General features: G+C 43.0%; 1 protein-coding gene across 3 annotated transcripts in view; it reads left to right on the forward strand.

Annotated features, from left to right (window-relative positions):
- The window catches only part of CPNE4 (copine 4), a 333,548-nt gene that overhangs the window by 54,946 nt on the left and 256,320 nt on the right, over nt 1-22,282 (forward strand). Inside the window, exon 2 of one of the 3 annotated variants that reach the window (XM_084619842.1) lies at nt 6,744-6,801. The exons of the other annotated variants lie outside the window; for them this stretch is intronic. The gene's annotated coding sequence lies outside the window, so the exon portion shown is untranslated. The remainder of the gene's footprint in view (nt 1-6,743; nt 6,802-22,282) is intronic. 3 annotated transcript variants of the gene reach the window in all.

Here is a 22,282-nt window from a genome sequence, read left to right on the forward strand (position 1 = left end):
CAAGCTGAAGGTGGCGGAGGTGAGCTGGGGCGGGGAGCGGTTCCCCTGCGTGCTCCCCCTCCCCTGGATTACCTGCTGCAGTGCTCACCTCTGCCTCCCTGGGCCTGAGTGGGAAGCTGCGGCCTGCTTCTCCGCCTGCCCCAGCTTCCCATGCAAATAGCTGATTCGCGGGAAGCCTGGGGGGGCGCAGAGAAGCAGAGAAGGGTGGCGCGTTCAGAGGCGGAGCGGAGGTGAGCTGGGGCCGGGAGTGGGGCGGGGAGCTGCCGGTGGGTGCTCTGCACCCACCAAATTTTTCCCGTGGGTGCTCCAGCTCTGGAGCACCCATGGAGTCAGTGCCTAAGGTGCCACTTTTGGCGGGTTAAATTTAGAAGCCCTTTTAGAACCGATTGTCCCTCGTGGAACAACCGGTTCTAAAAGGGCTTCTAAATTTAACAACCGGTTCTAGCGAACCGGTGCAAACCGGGTCCAGCTCACCACTGCCCATAGCTGAGAAAATGGCAGTGACTTCTTTCCGCTTAATCCAGAATCTGTTTAACAGATCAAACTAGCCACTCCCTTATAACAGCTTCTATTAGGTAGCAGCTAGGGTGACTAGATAACAAGCGTGAAAAATCGGGATGGGTTAATAGGTTCCCCTATAAGACAAAGCCCTGAATATCAGAACAATCCCTATAAAATCGGGTCACCCTAGTAGCAGCCAGTCCTGCAATGGCTAATTTAAAGAGTGACAGTTAAACGTTCAACAGGAACTGAGGCAGTGGCCCTGACTCAGCTATATAAAAGGCCTAAAGCAGTAGCTTTCTTTTTACTTCTGCTAGGACGTCCAGGGTGGCAGGACAGTGTCAGAACACTATACCCTCAGAACTTGAATTGACAGGTTTTAATGTATGTTGAGATTTCAGGAGCCCATTTTATGTTACATTTCTTTTGGACAGTCAGATTTTATGCAACTGAAATGAAGTTGGTCTAAGTCATATCTTCATAAGCCTATCCCAACTGGTGATACTATTATGTCTATGAAAGACTAATAAGGAGAGGAAGATACTAAGTCTGGTGAAACGAGCATTTTCAGGTTTAAGTGTAGTTGGAAAGAACATAAATTGCATAGAAATGGGGGGCAGAGGAGCAGGAGGAAGGGAAAATGTGAGCTGAATGTCCATGTTCGAGGCAGTAGCTGCATAAGAAACACTGTGCAGTGGCCAATTTCTCAAAAGCAACAAGTTCCTCAACTTCTTGGGAGCCATTATAAGTGTTCATCCTATTCAGAAATTCCCATGCCCCTGGACAGGGTCAAACTCAGAACCTGAGGCACTGGAAATATTGTCAGAAAATCTACTTTAGTCTCACCCTTTTCACCTGGTGCTAAGAAGGTGTCTTGCAGTATTCTGTGTGTGTGTGTGTGTGTTGGGTTTCATTTTGTAATGACTGAATCTGCATCTGGATTCTTTCTCCCTTGAATTAAGCTAACTTCTGAGGTATCCATCATTGATGTGTCTCACTTTAATAATGTATTACACAAATGCATCATTAGAACAACAATTCTCTGCTGATGTATAGGAATAATTTTAGTGTAATGCATCATCCAAGCAACAGCTTACTTTGATGTATTAGTCTGACTTAATATTCCTGTTCAGTCATCTGCTGATGTATTTCCTCTAACGTTGGGACAGTTCTGAAAACTAACCACTCTGTGTATGGATTCAGCATAGTTACAGAATCAGTGCTTCAGCACGTGAGCAGCAGGATGTTCATATAACCAAATCTTTGCACCAGGCAAAAATATATATAATTGACATCCTTGCTGTGGGACGGAGGACACTTCATACATCAATCGTCAGGCTAATATTGAATTGTTATACTGTGTGGCAAACATAATTTATGGCTAACTGTAGTGGGGCAGTCACACCACTCTGGCTCAAAAGTGTTAAAGCCAGCCCTTGGAGAGGGCTGGGGCTGAGGGAAAAGCCTAGGCTGATTGGGAAGGCAGCCACGGTTGGGGCCATGCCTCAATCAGGCCACAGCTGGCCCTATAAAAGGGCTGTGAGCCAAGAGCTCAGGTAGACACTCTCTCTAGCAGTAGAGAGAGAGAAGGACCTGGCTGCTTGGGAGAAAAGGGTACTTGGAGTGGAGTGGAGTGGAGCTGGGGAGTTCCAGCCTGGAAAACCCCCAGGCTGCAGGCCTTGCTAATGGCCAGGAAAGGTACTGCGGCTACAGAGGGGTAGCCTGGGAATAGGCAGAGGCAGCTGGTCCAACCCCCGCTGCCGATGATGAGTCGTTTCCAGACTGCAGTCTTCCCCAGTGAGCGGGGGCTAGATGGCGACTGGCAGTAGCCACTGAGGCAAGGTGGGGATAGAGGGTTGGGGGTTCCCCTGGGTGGGGAGACCCAGATTGTGGGTTACTACTGGGGGCAGAACCCTGATGTAGAGGGGCACCGGGGTCCAAGAGGGACAAGGGGGCCAGTGGCAGGTGAGACACTGACCTGCAGAGGGCGCTCCAGGCTGGAAAAGCTAATGCCCAGGACGACCAGCAGGAGGCGCCACACTGGTGAGTCATTGCCTCGCTACACTAACAAAATGATAGGACTGTATATGAGGGCTAGATATTTTCAGAATGATTTAGGAGCTCTGCAATACTTTCCTCAGGAGTTTCTGGAGCTGGGTTCAATGGCTCATAATATATCTGAAGCAGAAAGAGCTATTTGTCAGCTTTTTGAGGTCTTCAGTTACTTTGAGGTCCTGTTATTGAGAATGCACCTCAAAATATTGTGGGAAAACACACTTTTCTATTAATCGTATTGCTGTTTAAGACTAGATTTTTTTTTATTATTATTATATTATTATTTATTTTAAGCATGTTTGTACCAGTCTGAGGTTTAGATTACACAGAGGGAAATAAAAACTAGGGCTTTACTTAGAAAGGAGAAGTACAGTGAGGCATTGGGTTCCAGACTCATAGGAACCTTTCATGTCTGTTCCCACCTAACATTTTGTATAAGAGAACTTGTGTAGGTTCATGTGACCCTTATATAAACCAAGGACCTTTCATGCATAGCACAGGCAGTTATATGAATTAATGTTTTTTAAAGCCACCAATACACTTGGCATCATTACAGTCAGAACTGTGCACAGGATCAGTGAACAGTTAGGGACAAAGATCTAATGCGTTTTTGATGTTCCTATGTATTGCAAATACTCTAGAATCTGGGTACTGATTGTTGATGTGGTGGTATTTGCATGAAGTATTTGTGCATATAGATTATTTGTTAATTACAGAAATAAAACCTACTTGTTTGCTAGTTTAAAATTAAAATCCAGACATAAATATCTGTATAGGGAACAGATTGCTTTGAGTGCTTAGTTTCTGTGCTGTACACTGTTCTTGGTTTTTAGTGCTGTGTAGCTCTTCTGTATATTTGGACCTCAACTTACTAATCAGTGGTACTCTTTGTACAAATGAGAATCAGGCCCTTAAAGCTGGGTAAATGTAGGTTTTTCTCTCTTAAGTAAGCATTGTTTCTGGTGCATCAAATACCTTAAACTCTCCAGCTGTGATTTATACAGTGTACAGCATTAAGAGCTTAAAGCTAAGCAATTTCCTAAGACAGTATCCCATGTTCCCATTTAAATTAAGACACCTGATTTCCAAAGATGAAATGTACAATGAACACGCAAGTATCTTCTGGTGGAATTTGCCCTCTTGTCTTTGATATTAAAACAACATTTTGAAGAACTGAAAACTTGCTGTCAGGTGATATTTTCTATTTTTATACTTCATTCAAAGGCCGATGATTTTCTATGAAGCAGCTGGGAGGGTTAGGGGGGAAATCACTTTGACAGTGATTACAGGATCTGGGAGAAAGCTCAGGACTGCTTTTAAAATCTAAATTCATGGAGAACTTGCATTATTAGTTACCTTGATCAAGCCTACTGCAGTGACTAGGTCATTTAGTTTTTGAACATTTATTTCTGTTTGTCTTTTAAATGCTGATCAAAATAGTAGAGACACAAGGTGCAAGGGTGCTATCTGCCTGGAGCCTACAGCCATTGATTGTTCAATGTGAATTTTCATGTTCTGCTCCCCTACCAAGTAGCGTTGTGTTTCCTGTCAAGATCAACAATATCTAGAGCCCTTTCTGTGCAATAATTCGTGTCGCTGTCAGCAATAGAACTTCTTCCAATAATATAGCGTGTCTCCTTATTAGATTTTACTTAATTTCAGGTGCATTATTTAGTCACTGCTCAAAACAGCAGAGCTGAATTATTTTACCCTCTTGTTGTTGGTAGCTGCTAAGAAAGATTGATGGTGACATTCAGATTTCACAGGAAGAACAAATCTGCTGTATGTGTTCATCAGTTCCCTTTTAAAAAAAAGTTTTAGGGACAATCCAATTATGGAAATGTTCCAAAAGACTCAGAGGTATCTCTTTCCCAGCAGTCTCTCTATTATGAGATTGACAACAATAACACTTTATCTTCCTAGAAACATAGAGGGTAAAATGTTCAAAAAGCACCTAAGGCTCCTAGTTCCCATTTTCAAAAGTGACTTAGGCACTTAAGAGACTAAATCCCATTGACTTTCAGCAGCTTTCACTTTTGAAAATGAGACTTAGTTGACTAAGTCACTTAGGCTCTCTTGAAAATTTCATCTACTCAGAATCTTTAAGTGAAAATCAGCCATTTAAAAAAAAATTCTCTGCTGAGGGAAAGGCAAGAAAGGATGGAGGCATTGGTGCAGCTTTAAACTGGTAGTATACCATGTATGTAAAATAGTGGCATGCATGATTTATCATGCTGTTATTCCATATAAACAGAGTCATTGCAGTAAATGACAAGGCTATTGTAATTCCAAAGCTAGAATATAACCAGGAGGATCTCTCCCAGTACAATTCTTGACATCCCTTTCTTAGGATTAGTAGCAGAAGCCTTTGTTGTAGGATCGGTTTTAAACTGAAGGAAACAATCCTATAACCATCTGCCAGGTAAAACTAGCAGTTTGCAATACCCAGTAAAGGGAGGAACTTCCAATCCATTACTACATTATGCTGAATTATTATATGAAGCTTCATTCTCTGCTTGCTTTGTGCCTTTTTTTTTTAGCCATTTATACCTGTCATAAATAAAAAGGGAAGGCTAACCACCTTTAAATCCCTCCTGGCCAGAGGGAAAAATACCTGTAAAGGGTTAAGAAGCTAGGATAACCTCGCTGGCACCTGACACAAAATGACCAATGAGGAGACAAGATACTTTCAAAGCTGGGGGGGGGGAGAAACAAAGGGTTCTCTCTGTCAGTGTGTTGCTTTTGCCAGGACCAGAGCAAGAATGCAGGTCAGAACTCCTGTAAAGGCTTAATAAGCAATCTAGTTAGATATGCGTTAGATTCTATTTGTTTAAATGGCTGATAAAATAAGTTGTGCTGAATGGAATGTGTATTCCTGTTTTTGTATCTTTTTGTAACTTAAGGTTTTGCCTAGAGGGATTCTCTGTTTTGAATCTGATTACCCTGTAAGGTGTTTACCATCCTGATTTTACAGAGGTGATTCTTTTACTTTTTCTTCAATTAAATTTTTTCTTTTAAGAACCTGATTGCTTTTTCATTGTTCTTAAGATCCAAGGGTTTGAGTCTGTGCTCACTTGTACCAATTGGTGAGGATTTTTATCAAGCCTTCCCCAGGAAAGGGGGTGTAGGGTTTGGGAGGATTTTTTGGGGAAAGACGTTTCCAAGAGGGCTCTTTCCCTGTTATATGTTAGATACTTGGTGGCAGCAATAAAGTCCAGGGGCAAAAGGTAAAATAGTTTGTACCTTGGGGAAGTTTTAACCTAAGCTGGTAAAAATAAGCGTAGGGGGTTTTTCATGCAGGTCCCCACATCTGTACCCTAGAGTTCAGAGTGGGGAAGGAACCTTGACAATATCTTTGCAAAGCTGGTATAAAATACTATCCTTCTAATCTGGTAGCATTTTATTCCTAGGTTGTACAGGTATAAATGATTAGGCAACCAGCAAGGGAGTGAAGAATCAGATCCTTCATCTTTTCCTATTGTTGAGATTATTTTTTAAAATGGTTTTGTATCAGATTTTTGTGAAGGCTCCCAACTTGGTTTGTTAGGTAGCAGAGATATGCCTAAGAAGTGCTGAGGTTTGGGGGTCTTTAGTTTCGTTCCAGGTTCACCTTTATTTGATACTACGGTAGGGTAACTCAGCCTTAATTATTTCAAGTACCTTCAGATGAAGAAGTAATTCTACCAGACTTCTAGGCCTCACTTACTGGGACAAAGACCATTTTCTCCTAAACACAATTTTTTAATTAAAAAAGCTGTGATTATCACTTCATTTCTATACTTTCTTCTATAATCAGCACAGACATTGGGCTAAAGTAGAAAGCTTTAGAGAAAAAAATAAAATAGAATCTAAATGCCATCAGTCACAACCACTAAAATATATATATCCCATGTCAAGACACCTTTGGAAGGTGCTGTGGATATAGAGCTCCAATTTAATGCTAGTAGATTACTGACTTCATATATCATATTGTTTATATATGCAGGTGGAGTTTCCACCCTTTCCCAAAAAGACTATATAAGCACCGGATAAAGTCCATGTACAACCTTCCATGGGTTTGCCTTTAATGATGTAAATATCAACAAAACAGAAATCTCTCAGCCTCAGCTTTCTTCTGAGTTTTGTGTTTCCTAAAGTTTTCCCTGCAGGAACTCTTTGATCCTGCCCTATTATTCTCTCTATCTCAGAAAGAAGCTTGAAAAGGCAACGTAGCAGACGCTCAAGAGCTTAGAATCAGTCAAGGAGGTACGTGATATTTTTTTTTCAGTGTTGCCAACTCCCATGATTTTATCAGGACTCTTGTGGTACTAGTGCTGGTCTTAAAGCTCCAGCTCCTGGAGTCAAGTTATGTGAACATCTTAGTTTTAATTTTTTTAAAGTAAATTTCTAACTCTCATTGTTGGAGAGAAGTGAATACTAAAGGCTCGGAAACCAAAAGGCAAAAAGCCACCAACATATACATATATATATATAATTTTTTACTTAAACACACGCGACATTACACACTGAAAGTAAATCTGTTGATTTCCATGGGACTACTCACACCATATAAAATTAAGTATGTGCGTAAGTCTTTGCAGGATCAATGCCTTAGCTATTCATGTGGTTTTCTCTCATTTACGTGAAACAAAGTATTGGCTAGATGTGATACATTCTTATGCCTTATTTTGTTATATATCAGATGTCTTAATTTCCTTCCAGTGGCTTTCTTTTATACCCTTGTAATTGAACCAGCTGGTTCTATGATGAGTCCGTTTGAATTGTCAGTGTGTGTATATTTCCATTTACACTCTCAGCATTTTGTTCTGAGACCTTCTACCCTTCTGCCAGACTAAATTACCTATGGTATGAGAGCTGTCCGATGTTTGCAATAACACAATCAAGGAGTCTCCTGATCCTCCTTGTTCATTTTGTGAAGAGTTTCTGCAGTTTTTCAGTAACTGTCACTTGAAATCTTTTTGGATTGTTGCTTGAGTCACAAAGAATCAAAAGTGGGATAAAAAAATACTTTTCACAGCATTTTCTCTCCTTTGGAAGGATCCACTTCACCTATCAACTTCTCTCATTAAATGGTAATTTATATTCAACTTAGTGTTGACACTTTGCATTTTGCCATTGTTAACTCTCATTTTAATTTTTGTAGCAATTTATATGACTATAGAAGTTGACCAGAGCTGGGATGGATGTAAAGGGTAAATTATTTGCTACTTTTAGGAAATAGACTTGTGCAGTGGTTAGAGAAGGGGCTGGAAGTCAGGAGTCTTTGGCTCTGTTCCCGACCTCTCAAAAACCTAATGCTATCCAGACCCCCCACCCCCCCCCAAAAAAAAAAAGAATAGTGTGCTAATTAGCCAAATAGTTGAAGGGTGTGCTGTTGCTAGAAATCACAAACAGGGGAAATATGTTAACATGCCTGTAAAAAGTAAGCCCCCCCCCCAAATATTCTGTCTTTAGTGTTCTTTACAGGGCATTTTGGAAAAGCATTTCTAATATTCATATATTACATAAGACTTCAGTCCAGGTGTGAGCTTTTGTCAGTGCCTCATACCAAACACACACAAATTATCTTTATCTATATATGAGAGAGTAGACTTGCATTTCCATTATAACCAATGGAAAAAGCACCATGAGAGAGAATGAACAAATAAATCTCTTAATCTTTGTTCTTCTGTGGTTCCTCCACCTGTTAAAGGGTTCCGTTATATGGACATCACAGAAGTATGTTTTTAAATGACTCTTAATGAATTGCTTTCAGAGCCTCTGAAAAGAGTTGCAGCGCAAAAGCACTGTTGTGCTGTAATTACAGTGAGAGCTAACAACAAGTGCAGTGAGGGGAGCCTTTGTTTCTGTGATTTGTTAGTGATTCCTAATCACTGGCATGCATTAGTAAGGAGCCGAGAATCTGATACAAAACCCATTGAAGCCAATGGGATGTTTCAATAGGGTTTGGATCAAGCCCCAAATTACCAACATTGAAGTGTTTTCTAACTGCGCTTTGGAGCCTTCCATGTCCTAATAAAAAGAACAGGAGGACTTGTGGCACCTGAGAGACTAACAAATTTATTTGAGCATAAGCTTTCGTGAGCCACAGCTGACTTCAGAAGGAGAATTATTGCAGAGAGAGGGAAGAGAAGAGGGGGTGAGGTAAATGTTCCTGTCATTATCATGGGGGCTAGGTGATTATATGATATACTAACTATTGTATGTAAGACAAAGGATCTTGTCTTATTGGGTGCTGTATAAAAGCACATACGTTTCTATTTATTTGTTGGCTACAGCTTGTCCTAATATCACTTCTAATGGAGATGCCTAGGGCTTGATTCAAAACCCACAGAAGTCAATGGGTGTCTTTCCATTGATTTGGATGAACTTTGGATCAGGCTAAGTAGGAAGATTTTCTGTATTCATTCAGTATAAGTAAATTGTTTTAGAAACTAAATTTTATTGGTTGAGTTGCTTCTTGCAAACTAGTAAGTTATCAAATCTACACCAAAAAGGAGGTGATTGCCTGTATATTACTAATTTGGCGGGCTTTATTGTGTTGAAGCTGTAACTCAAATCTGTGACCTTCGTTTTCCATACATTGTCTCTATCTTTCTACTGATATATGAGCTTCAATTCCAAATAGTCTAGAAATCAAAGTTGACTGCTCATATGCTCTGAATGCTAAGCTTCTCTACTGCATGTGAGTTATAAATATATATAAATGGGAAAAGTTACCACGGCAACTTTTAGAGCTTTTAGCTCTTGTGCTAATTTATAGGATTTTCATCAACAGGCCTCATTTCATAGAGCCCCATGATTAGTATTCCCCACTGCTACACAGCCTGGACATGTCATTTAGCTCTTTTTGAAACACAGCCTTTGTGTTTACTAATGCAGAAGCAGACAGCTGCTACCAGCTCCCTCTGATTCCTCTTCTTCACTTCCAGGATGCCAGTAAAACAACTGCTTCAGAATACAACCCTCAACATATGGTGGCAGGAAACATCAAAACCCCTAATCCATCTGTTTGTCCTTTGGTCTGGAGTATAGGTTTCTAATTATCAAACCCAATTTCAAAATGCAGGACCCATCAGTGAGCACCTTTTATCTCAATATCTTTCCCATTCTCCACCCACTTGTTAGCTTATATTCAGTACATCCACTATGAACTGAACTCAAAGCAGACTACATATATTTCTCTGCTTTCTTATGCCAAGATGCTGTTGGGAAGCAGTCCCTCTGCACTTAGCCCAGACAGCTGCAGATACAAGTTCCCACTTGTTTTGCATGTGTAGGAGGGCAGAATGAGGCAGAAAGGGTAGAGGAAAATATAAAGGTTCAGATAAACATTTTGGACTTATTTCATGATAAACTGGAAAAGTACTGTTATAATTTTATGATGCACTATACACATAGCTTTGAATTGAGAGCAAGACACATGAATAGATATTTTAGGGTATGTCTACACTACGAAATTGGGTCGAATTTATAGAAGTCGGTTTTTTTGAAATCGGTTTTATATATTCGAGTGTGTGTGTCCCCACAGAAAATGCTCTAAGTGCATTAAGTGCATTAACTCGGCGGAGCGCTTCCACAGTACCGAGGCAAGTGTCGACTTCTGGAGCGTTGCACTGTGGGTAGCTATCCCACAGTTCCCGCAGTCTCCGCTGCCCATTGGAATTCTGGGTTGATATCCCAATGCCTGATGGGGCTAAAACATTGTCGCGGGTGGTTCTGGGTACATATCGTCAGGACCCCGTTCCCATCCTCCCTCCCCCCGTGAAAGCAAGGGCAGACAATCATTTCGCGCCTTTTTTGTCTGCTGCCAGCCAAAGATGTAAAGGATAGATGGAGTGGGTCAGAACAAGAAATAGACCAGATTTGTTTTGTACTCATTTTCCTCCTCCCCTGTCTAGATCACACTGCAGTCAGTCACAGAGAAGGCGCAGCGAGGTTAATCTAGCCATGTATCAATCAGAGGCCAGGCTAACCTCCTTGTTCCAATAACAACGATAACTTTGGTGCACCATTTCTTATTGGAAACCTCCATGCAGTCCTGCCTGAAATACTCCTTGATGTACAGGCACACCCTTTGTTGATTTTAGCTCCCTGAAGCCAACCCTGTAAGCCGTGTCGTCAGTCGCCCCTCCCTCCGTCAGAGCAACGGCAGACAATCGTTCCGCGCCTTCTTTCTGTGCGGACGCCATACCAAGGCAAGCATGGAGGCCGCTGAGCTCATTTTGGCAATTAGGAGCACATCAACCACCACACGCATTATCCAGCAGTATATGCAGCACCAGAACATGGCAACGCGATACCGGGCGAGGAGGCGACGTCAGCGCGGTCCCGTGAGTGATCAGGACATGGACACAGATTTCTCTGAAAGCATGGGCCCTGCCAATGCATGCATCATGGTGCTAATGGGGCAGGTTCATGCTGTGGAACGCCGATTCTGGGCTCGGGAAACAAGCACAGACTGGTGGGACCGCATAGTGTTGCAGGTCTGGGACGATTCCCAGTGGCTGCGAAACTTTCGCATGCGTAAGGGCACTTTCATGGAACTTTGTGACTTGCTTTCCCCTGCCCTGAAGCGCATGAATACCAGGATGAGAGCAGCCCTCACAGTTGAGAAGCGAGTGGCGATAGCCCTGTGGAAGCTTGCAACGCCAGACAGCTACCGGTCAGTTGGGAATCAATTTGGAGTGGGCAAATCTACTGTGGGGGCTGCTGTGATGCAAGTAGCTCACGCAATCAAAGATCTGCTGATATCAAGGGTAGTGACCCTGGGAAATGTGCAGGTCATAGTGGATGGCTTTGCTGCAATGGGATTCCCTAACTGTGGTGGGGCTATAGACGGAACCCATATCCCTATCTTGGCACCGGAGCACCAAGCCGCCGAGTACATAAACCGCAAGGGGTACTTTTCCATAGTGCTGCAAGCTCTGGTGGATCACAAGGGACGTTTCACCAACATCAACGTGGGATGGCCGGGAAAGGTGCATGACGCTCGCATCTTCAGGAACTCTGGTCTGTTTCAAAAGCTGCAGGAAGGGACTTTCTTCCCAGACCAGAAAATAACTGTTGGGGATGTTGAAATGCCTATATGTATCCTTGGGGACCCAGCCTACCCCTTAATGCCATGGCTCATGAAGCCGTACACAGGCAGCCTGGACAGTGGTCAGGAGCTGTTCAACTACAGGCTGAGCAAGTGCAGAATGGTGGTAGAATGTGCATTTGGACGTTTAAAGGCACGCTGGCGCAGTTTACTGACTCGCTTAGACCTCAGCGAAACCAATATTCCCACTGTTATTACTGCTTGCTGTGTGCTCCACAATATCTGTGAGAGTAAGGGGGAGACGTTTATGGCGGGGTGGGAGATTGAGGCAAATCGCCTGGCTGCTGGTTACGCGCAGCCAGACACCAGGGCGGTTAGAAGAGCTCAGGAGGGCGTGGTACGCATCAGAGAAGCTTTGAAAACCAGTTTCATGACTGGCCAGGCTACAGTGTGAAAGTTCTGTTTGTTTCTCCTTGATGAAACCCCCCGCCCCTTGGTTCACTCTACTTCCCTGTAAGCTAACCACCCTCCCCTCCTCCCTTTAATCACCGCTTGCAGAGGCAATAAAGTCATTGCTGCTTCACAGTCATGCATTCGTTATTCATTCATCACACAAATAGGGAGATGACTACCAAGGTATCCCAGGAGGGGTGGTGGAGGAGGGAAGGAAAATGCCCCACAGCACTTTAAGCACAGCACTTTAAAAGTTTACAACTTTAAAATTTATTGAATGACAGCCTTCTTTTTTTTGGGCAATCCTCTGTTGTGGAGTGGCTGGTTGGCCGGAGGCCCCCCCACCGTGTTCTTGGGCGTCTGGGTGTGGAGGCTATGGAACTTGGGGAGGAGGGCGGTTGGTTACAGAGGGGCAGCAGTGGCAGTCTGTGCTCCATCTGCCTTTGCTGCAGCTCAACCATACACTGGAGCATTCTTGTTTGGTCCTGCAGCAGCCTCAGCATTGAATCCTGCCTCCTCTCGTCACGCTGCCGCCACATTTGAGCTTCAGCCCTGTCTTCAGCCCGCCACTTACTCTCTTCAGCCCGCCACTTACTCTCTTCAGCCCTCCACCTCTCCTCCCGATCATTTTGTGCTTTCCTGCACTCTGACATTATTTGCCTCCACGCATTCATCTGTGCTCTGTCAGTGTGGGAGGACAGCATTAGCTCGGAGAACATTTCATCTCGAGTGCGTTTTTTTTTCTTTCTAAGCTTCACTAGCCTCTGGGAAGGAGAAGATCCTGTGATCATTGAAACACATCCAGCTGGTGGAGAAAAAAAAAGGGACAGCGGTATTTAAAAAGACACATTTTATAAAACAGTCGCTACACTCTTTCAGGGTAAACCTTGCTGTTAACATTACATACATAGCACATGTGCTTTCGTTACAAGGTCGCATTTTGCCTCCTCCCACCGCGTGACTACCCCCTCAACCTTCCCCCCTCCCTGTGGCTAACAGCGGGGAACATTTCTGTTCAGCCACAGGCAAACAGCCCAGCAGGAATGGGCTATACTGAGTGTCCCTGAAGAAAAGCACCCTATTTCAACCAGGTGACCATGAATTATATCTCACTCTCCTGAGGATAACACAGAGAGAGAAAGAACGGATTTTGGTTGAATGCCAGCAAACATACACTGCAATGCTTTGTTCTACAGTGATTCCCGAGTATGTGTTACTGGCCTGGAGTGATAAAGTGTCCTACCATGAAGGACGAAATAAGGCTGCCCTCCCCAGAAACCTTTTGCAAAGGCTTTAGGACTACATCTAGGAGAACCGCAAATGCCAGGGCAAAGTAATCCTTTCACATGCTTGCTTTTAAACCATGTATAGCATTTTAAAAGGTACACTCACCAGAGGTCCCTTCTCCGCCTGCTGGGTCCAGGAGGCAGCCTTGGGTGGGTTCGGGGGGTACTGGCTCCAGGTCTAGGGTGAGAAACAGTTCCTGGCTGTCGGGAAAACCGGTTTCTCCGCTTGCTTGCTGTGAGCTATCTACAACCTCCTCCTCCTCCTCATCTTCTTCGTCCCCAAAACCTGCTTCCGTATTGCCTCCATCTCCATTGAAGGAGTCAAACAACACGGCTGGGGTAGTGGTGGCTGAACCCCCTAAAATGGCATGCAGCTCATCATAGAAGCGGCATGTTTGGGGCTCTGACCCAGAGCGGCTGTTCCCCTCTCTGGTTTTCTGGTAGGCTTGCCTCAGCTCCTTCAGTTTCACGCGGCACTGCTTCGGGTCCCTGTTATGGCCTCTGTCCTTCATGCCCTGGGAGATTTTGACAAAGGTTTTGGCATTTCGAAAACTGGAACGGAGTTCTGATAGCACGGATTCCTCTCCCCAAACAGCTATCAGATCCCGTACCTCCCGTTCGGTCCATGCTGGAGCTCTTTTGCGATTCTGGGACTCCATCATGGTCACCTGTGCTGATGAGCTCTGCATGGTCACCTGCAGCTTGCCACGCTGGCCAAACAGGAAATGAGATTCAAAAGTTCGCGGTTCTTTTCCTGTCTACCTGGCCAGTGCATCTGAGTTGAGAGTGCTGTCCAGAGCGGTCAGAATGGAGCACTCTGGGATAGCTCCCGGAGGCCAATACCATCGAATTGTGTCCACAGTACCCCAAATTCGAGCTGGGAACGTCGATTTAAGCGCTAATCCATTTGTCAGGGGTGGAGTAAGGAAATCGATTTTAAGAGCCCTTTAAGTCGAAATAAAGGGCTTCACTGTGTGGACGGGTGCAGGTTTAAATCGATTTAATGTTGCTAAATTCGACCTAAAGTCCTAGTGTAGACCAGGGCTTAATCTACCTTGCAAGCCATTTTCTGGAATGTTAAATGGGGTCATTTTGTTGCTAGTATAGCGCACTAATCTACTCTCTCTGTGTCCCACCTCTAATGACTAAACCACATAGAGTTTTAGAAATTTATTATTTACTTCAAACTTATAGATCTGGCCCTTTACTCCAAGCAATAAAGGCTCATGCATTTAGATCCACAGCTCCCAGGTTCAATCCCTGAAACTCCAGCAGTTGGCCTGGTCAGGTGCTCTATGGGGATCTAAAAGCATGAGCAATTATTACTTGAGCTTTAGCTTGAAGGCAATAGTAGATTCATAGACCTCTTTAGGTTCTCCAGATGCTAGAGGGGGACAAAGGCACATTTAGTGTCACACTAGTTTTCAATGTGCTCCAGGTATATAGCCAGGCCAATGTTTTTAAACTTGGGTGCTTTAAATTTAGGCATCTAAATAGATGATAAGGCACCTAAATCAGTGGCCTGATCTTTGGGAGTACTGAGCATCTGCAGTTCCCATTCATTTCAGTATAGATTTAGGTATCTCTGGACTCCCAAGTGTAACATTTTGCCCATGTTGCTTTGATGTATTCCTTTGTCATTTCAGTCAATGGGATTAGATGACCTGGTGGTGAAAGCACCCAAGTTTGTGAACACTACTGTCAGGGTTCCCTCCCCACTCTGAACTCCAGGGTACAGATGTGGGGACCCGCATGAAAGACCCCCTAAGCTTATTTCTACCAGCTTAGGGTAAAACTTCCCCAAGGCACAAACTATTTTTGCCCTTGGAGGGTACGCTGCCACCACCAAGTGATTTAACAAAGAATCAGGGAAAGGACCACTTGGAGTTCCTATTTCCCCAAAATATCCCCCCAAGCCCTTATACCCCCTTTCCTGGGGAGGCTTGAGAATAATATCCTAACCAATTGGTTACAAAGTGATCACAGACCCAAACCCCTGGGTCTTAGGACAATAGAGAAATCAGTCAGGCTCTTAAAAGAAACAGAACTTTATTAGAAAGAAAAAAGGTAAAAGAAACACCTCTGTAAAATTAGAAGGGAAGCTAATCTCACAGGGCAATCAGATTTAAAATGCAGAGGATTTCTCTCTGGGCAAAAACTTTAAAGTTACAAAAAGAAAACCAGGAATACACCTTCTTCTCAGCACAGAGAAAATCACAAGCCAAAACAAAAGTTAAACTAATGCATTTCCTTGCTAGTACTTACTAATTCTAATGGAAGTGGATTGCTTGCGCGCTCGCGCTCTCTCTCTCTCTCTCTCTCTGGCAAGCACACAGAACAGACTGACAAAAGCTTCCCCCGCACCCCCCCACCCCCGATTTTTAAAGTATGTTGTCCCCTTATTGGTCCTTTTGATCAGGTGCCAGCCAGGTTACCTGAGTTTCTTAACCCTTTACAGATAAAAGGATATTGTGCCTCTGGCCAGGAGAGATTTTATAGTACTGTATACAGGAAGGTTGTTACCCTTCCTTTTATATTTATGACAACTACAGTCTCTGCCATCAATATCACTGGTGGAACTGCAGGGAGGTGATTTACAGGTCCTAAATTTGCTAGTTCACATACAGTTAGAAAGAGAATTTGGTTGAAGATGGGTCCTCATTTTGGGTAAAAATTTGAATTGTTTCTTTGTTTCTTTATTTTTAACCTAACTACTTTATTAATCTTTAAAACCAAAATAAAAGGAGCCATTATTCCATATAAATGGTTACTTCATGGTGATATTAAGGTGTGCAACAGTATAAAAAGACCCATTTTCTCTCCTATACAGCACACATTTCCCATCAAATTCAATGAGCTGTCCATGCATATCTGAGAACAGAACTTGACCCAAAGCTAATTATTGTTGTATGGCATATATTTAAGAATGGATGTACATGTTAATATTCAGAATATGAGCACAACCTTATTTACTGTGATCTAAAAGCACCTAAAGACCACTGATTTGCAGCAATGTGGTATGTCTCTCAAAATCCAGTCAGTCAATATTGCCTTTTAATTTACCTACAGGTTTCAGAGTAGCAGCCGTGTTAGTCTGTGTTCGCAAAAAGAAAAGAAGTACTTGTGGCACCTTAGAGACTAACAAATTTATTTGAGCATAAGCTTTCGTGAGCTCAAGCTCACTTCATCAGATGTATTCAGTGGCTGTAGCTCACGAAAGGTTATGCCCAAATAAATTTGTTAGTCTCTAAGGTGCCACAAGTACTCTTTTTCAATTTACCTACAGTGACTCTAGCTGGATAAAATTAACCACAAAAAAACAATGTAACACACAGGACTTGATTAAAAGCCCATTTAAGTCTATGAAAAGACTGCTGTGGACTTCAGATCAGGACTACAGTCAGAAGGCCCTTTGCCTAGAAACTATATCCTCCCTACTTTTTGAGATTCAGTGTCCAACCAATTCCAGCTGTTTGAACTCTACATCCAGAATGGTTGCAGCACCTTTAAAACTGGAGTATACACAATTGCCACAGTACATGAAGCTGCGTACACTAGAAAGGGGATTCTTGGAAGTCCCACGTAAAAAATGTCTCCACACAATTGAAGGAAGGGTTGGGATGATCTGATAAGAGTTCACTGCCTCTCTGTTACTTATTATTTGTCACTGTAGCACTTAGCAGCTCTAGTCATAGATCAGTCCCCCATTGTGCTCTGTGCTGTACAAACACAGAACAAAGAGCTTTCAATCTAAGCCGTTGTAGTGGGACCACGAAGATACTTAGGTGTTGCAACACTGAGCATCATGACACCTAACTTTTAAATGTCTAGAAAATCACAGGAAAGATACAGTGATCCTCCATGATGAGTTAGGATCCTAGGCTCCCTATACAGTTAACCGGGACAGAGAGGCACCATAGAATCATAGAATATCAGAGTTGGAAGGGACCTCAGGAGGTCATCTAGTCCAACCCGCTGCTCAAAATAGGACCAATCCCCAACTAAATCATCCCAGCCAGGGCTTTGTCAAGCCTGACCTTAAAAACCTCAGAGGAAGGGGATTCCACCACCTCCCTAGGTAACACGTTCCAGTGCTTCACCACCCTCTAGGGAAAAAGTTTTTCCTAATATCCAACCTAAACCTCCCCCGCTGCAACTTGAGACCATTACTCCTTGTTCTGTCATCAGCTACCACTGAGAACAGTCTAGATCCATCCTTTTTGGAACTCTTCAGGTAGTTGAAAACAGCTATCAAATCCCCCCCTTGTTCTTCTCTTCTGCCGACTAAACAATCCCAGTTCCCTCAGCCTCTCCTCATAAGTCATGTGTTCCAGTCCCCTAATAATTTTTGTTGCCCTCTGCTGGTTGCTTTCCAGTTTTTCCACGTCCTTCTTGCAGTGTGGGGCCCAAAACTGGACACACTACTCCGGATGAGACCTCACCAATGCTGAATAGAGGGGAACGATAGAATACCATCCACAAATGCCAGCATAATAGGTGTGGAGTTGCCTTAGCTAGCCAATGGAAGAAGCCAACTAGAGGGGTGTGTGTTAATCCCCACCCTTCTCTTGGAGATAGACACCCAAGTATTCCTTTGTCATTTGGGCTACAGGCAGGTGCCTATCTCTGCTAGAGATCCACAAATGGGAACCAGCTGCGTGGAGTCAGGCAGCTTAGGCACCTAAGCCACTTTGTGAGGGCATGAGTTAGGCATCTGCCTTGCTCCACGCAAAATGGCTGAAGGAGGAAATGCTGCTCACCTTAACTTCTAGCCCAGTGGTTAGAATGCTACTGGTTTGGGAGACCCAGCTTCCATTCCCTCCTTTCTCCCCCTCTGGCAGAAAGCATTTGAACAGGGGTGTCCCATCTCTCCAGGGAGTGCTCTCGCCACTGAGCTATGGGACATTTTGATGTGGGGCTCTCTCAAGCTATCCTGTTTTAAGCTGTTCCACTTTGGATAAATACTGAAAGAGTGATTGGAGCTGGGGTATTGGACCTGGTGTCTCCCACCTCCCAGGTGTGTACTCTAATTACTGGCTACAGAGTATGTCTCTTTCTGGCCCAATGACTATTTATTTAAGCATTTATCTACAGTGGAACAGTCATTGGGCACATCCCAGACCAGTGGTCTAAGCTCTAGGCTAAAAGTTATAAGGTGGGCAGTACAACCACCACCTTCCCCTCCCTGGATTTTGAATGGGCCACGATGTGGTCAGAGTGCTCAGAGATCACCTACCAGATTGGACCCTGCATGTGAGTTAGGAGGCTGAACACCAATCTTCCACAGACTCACAAATTGCTCTGGGGCTTAGCTGGGAGATAGGTTTCAGACTCTGGGCATGTGCCTAGGTGCCTAGGAAACTTTTACCCTAAAAAACTTAAGTGCTGAGTGAGTTTAGGTACCTATAGGGTTCAGTAGGAGTTTTGATGGGTCCCATTGAGACAAAACTGGAATTTAGGCACCTAAAAACAAGACTTAGGCACCTAAGTCTGGAATTTAGGTACCTAAATACCTTTGTGGATCTGGGCCTGACTGCTTAATCATCCCTGCCAGTGATGACTTATCCCCAGCATTCATTAACCTATTTCTAAAGAACAAATTGTTGTCTCCTAGAATGCATTTGATTGTACCAGATGTTGGATATTTTCAAAATAATTCTTGAGGGGGAAACTTAACCCATGCACCAAGATCCTCACTGTCTCCCCTGCTTTCCTGATTTCAAATTGAACAAGCTAAACCCTGTGCTATGCTATCAGCATACTTAGTATATTTTTTGGAACATGTAAAGTGTAAACATTTCTAGTATAATACAGTTTCATATACTGGTAAATATATCAGTAAGTTTGTTTGCTAGTTGATGTTGACTTTTTCCTTAGAAGCAGAAATTATGTTTACACAGAAAAACGTATAAAGAAATTCTCCACGCCTTTCACCTGCATTCCCCCTCTACTGGGTCCATGTGGTTTATCACTGGCTAATGAGAAAAATCCATATGGGTGTTGGGTTGAAATATTGGCAACATATCACTGACTAAGGCACTATTTTACAGTTCTTCTGAGGAAATGAAATAGAATGAATAAGGCAGTGAACAAAAAATTCAGCATGATCTGACCCGAAGAGGGTACTTTCACATCCCACTTCGTCCACTTGTCTTTTGTATCCACTCCATCTCTCCCCCTCAAAGGTAGCTGTTCATCAGTGAACAAAAACCATATAAACTTTGAAGGAATAATGAAATACTAATGAAGCAAAGAGAGGAGATTGTGTAGCAAGCAAAAATGAATACTCTAATTTATTCCTCTATCAAGGATATATCTGTATAATTGACTATCAGATTGCATAATAGGCTAACTTCTAAGTGAACCATAACAATAATACTTTTTTTAGCTGCATATTGTAGGCTCAAAATCTATTTTATGAGTTCCCCGTTTCCTGGTAACATGACATCAGTAGAGCAACCCAAACTGGTGATTATATAAAGAGAAGAATATAATGGAACAAAAGAATAAGGCTGCAACTTGATCTTTTTCGTTGATAAATTTAGTAATTGTAAGAACTGAAGAAAAGGCTGCAGTATTAAAAAGGGATATAACTTTATAGTTACTCACCATTCAGAAAAAAACAGCCTATGATTGCTGGGGGAGGAGGAAAAATACATCTCTTACTCTCCGGATTTTTTTTCTCCCCGGTTTTGAAGTCATCCGGTTTAAAATAATCATCAACTGATTACTGCACAAAGGATGACATTTCAGTAGTGATATAAAATGTGTATGATGTAAAATTAACCTGGTTTTCAAACCAATTTAAATATTGGAATAGCGGAGGAATAAAAATATCTTGAAATCTAGTGGATGAGGCTGTTGCAGTACTTCCTGAAGGAGGTTGGGTTACAAGGGCACACAGAGATGTTCAAAGGCACAAGTGGCAGTTTGCTGGCAAACTCCACTTGGTTTTCAGTGGGAGTTAGTCATCTAACTGCTGTTTGTGCCTTTGAAAATCTCCCTCACAGTCTTCTCTCCACCATAGCTGACTGAAACTTGTGTGGGATAGAACTAGGATACATAAGGAATAGAAGAAAGTCCTGGAAGTCTGTGGCAAAACGCCAGTTGACTTCACTGTGGCCATGATTTCTCATGTAATTTTTAGCCATATGATAGATTTTTACCAACTGTTAGTTACTCCCAGCTTTAATATCTTTTAAAAAGTTATTGAATGTTGTTTTGGATTTTTGGTAGTACTTGTTCCAGGTGTGTGTTGGGGTGTTTAGTTGTTGAGGTTTAGTTGACCTACCAAACCTCAACAACATACAGCCTAGAGATAGGGTGACCAGATGTCCCCATTTTATAGGGACAGTCCTGATATTTGGGAGTTGCTTTTTTTTATATGGGCTCCTAATACCCCCCCCCACCCCCACCCCCCGTTCCTGATTTTTCTCACTTGCTGGTCACCCTATCTAGAGATCTTCTTCCCTTCAAAGCAGTGGTTCACAAATTTTGGGCTTGTTTGAATGCTTCAGAGTAGAGGTGACTGTGTGAGTCTCTGGTCCACCCCCCTCTTGTTGTTTTTCAAACCACAGCTGTGCAAGTCAGCTTGTGATATGCCTTTCACTTAACTGAGAAGTGTCCCACAAAATGATACAATCCACATGGCAGTAAATTGCAGAATATATTGGTGAAGTTTATACTATTGCTGGTGTGCTTGTAATTCGTGATTACAACCATTTTAGGGTATCTGTGCTAATCCGTTACATACATAACATTCCAGGCGAGTCAAAATTAGACATAATTTAAGAAGCCCATCGTACTCCAAATTTTTGGGTGCTATCCAAACCAAACTCTCTTAAAATGTCATCTATAGTTCACCTTTAAAGGTCAGCTATATTAATTTGTTTAGATCCCTATTCACAACAGCATTTAAACATGTGCTGTTCTCAGACCCAGTCTAAGATGGTTGTAATGACAAATTAAAAATAGACCAGAAGACGCTATAAATTTGAACAATGTGTTCTGTCATATTTTGCAGTTTGGATTGTAGCATTTTATGGCATGCTACTCAATTTAAGCATGTGGCTCTTGAATAGGGAGAGACTTAGGGCATGTCTACACTTACCTCCAGAGCAATCGATCCAGCAGGGGTCGATTTATTGCATCTAGTGAAGATGCGATAAATTGACCACAGAGCGCTCTCCCGTCGACTCCGGTACTCTACCGAACTGAGAAGTATAGGTGGAGTCGACAGGAGAGTGGCAGCAGTCGACCTACTGCAGTGAAGACACCACAGTAAGTAGCTCTAAGTCGACTTCAGCTATGATATCTATTTTTATAGCTGAAGTTGCGTAACTTAGACTGATTTAGCTCATCCCCCCGCCCCCCTCCAGTGTAGACTAGGCCTGAAGCACATATTTAAGGCTTTCCTGAACTAGAGCTTTAATTACTCATACTGTCACATGTCACAGTTCCCCTTCCTCCCCTTAATAATGACTTTGGGATATGTGTGTATCAAATTGTGAACTCCATTTTGGATTAGGAACTCCATTTTGGATTATGTGCTGAACACAGGTCTTAACTTGCCCAATGCAGTTTATTGAATTGCATTCTAGGCAGCTGCCTTGCCCAAGAAAGGCACTTTATCCCTCTTTGGAGGACTATCACAGAGAAATGATCAAGGCAGCAATCTGGGGTTAATATCCTTGAATGATTCTCATCCACTGGAAGACCAATGGAACAATGGGTTTTCTATATAGTGTGACATGCCTGACTGGGGGAAGGGATTAGAGATTTCCAGCTAAGCACATGGCAAAAGAAGACTGAGACTATGTAAGAAGGGGTGCCACGCTAAGTACTGGGGAGCCGAGCATTGCCACATGCAGGATGTTCAAGGGAGAATGGGAAGGATGGATTCCACCAGGCCTGAAATGTTGATCAACCTCAGACACACAGATAATGG

Source organism: Lepidochelys olivacea (genome assembly GCF_965140295.1).
Source record: "Lepidochelys olivacea isolate rLepOli2 genome assembly, chromosome: 2".
NCBI classification, from domain to species: domain Eukaryota; kingdom Metazoa; phylum Chordata; order Testudines; family Cheloniidae; genus Lepidochelys; species Lepidochelys olivacea.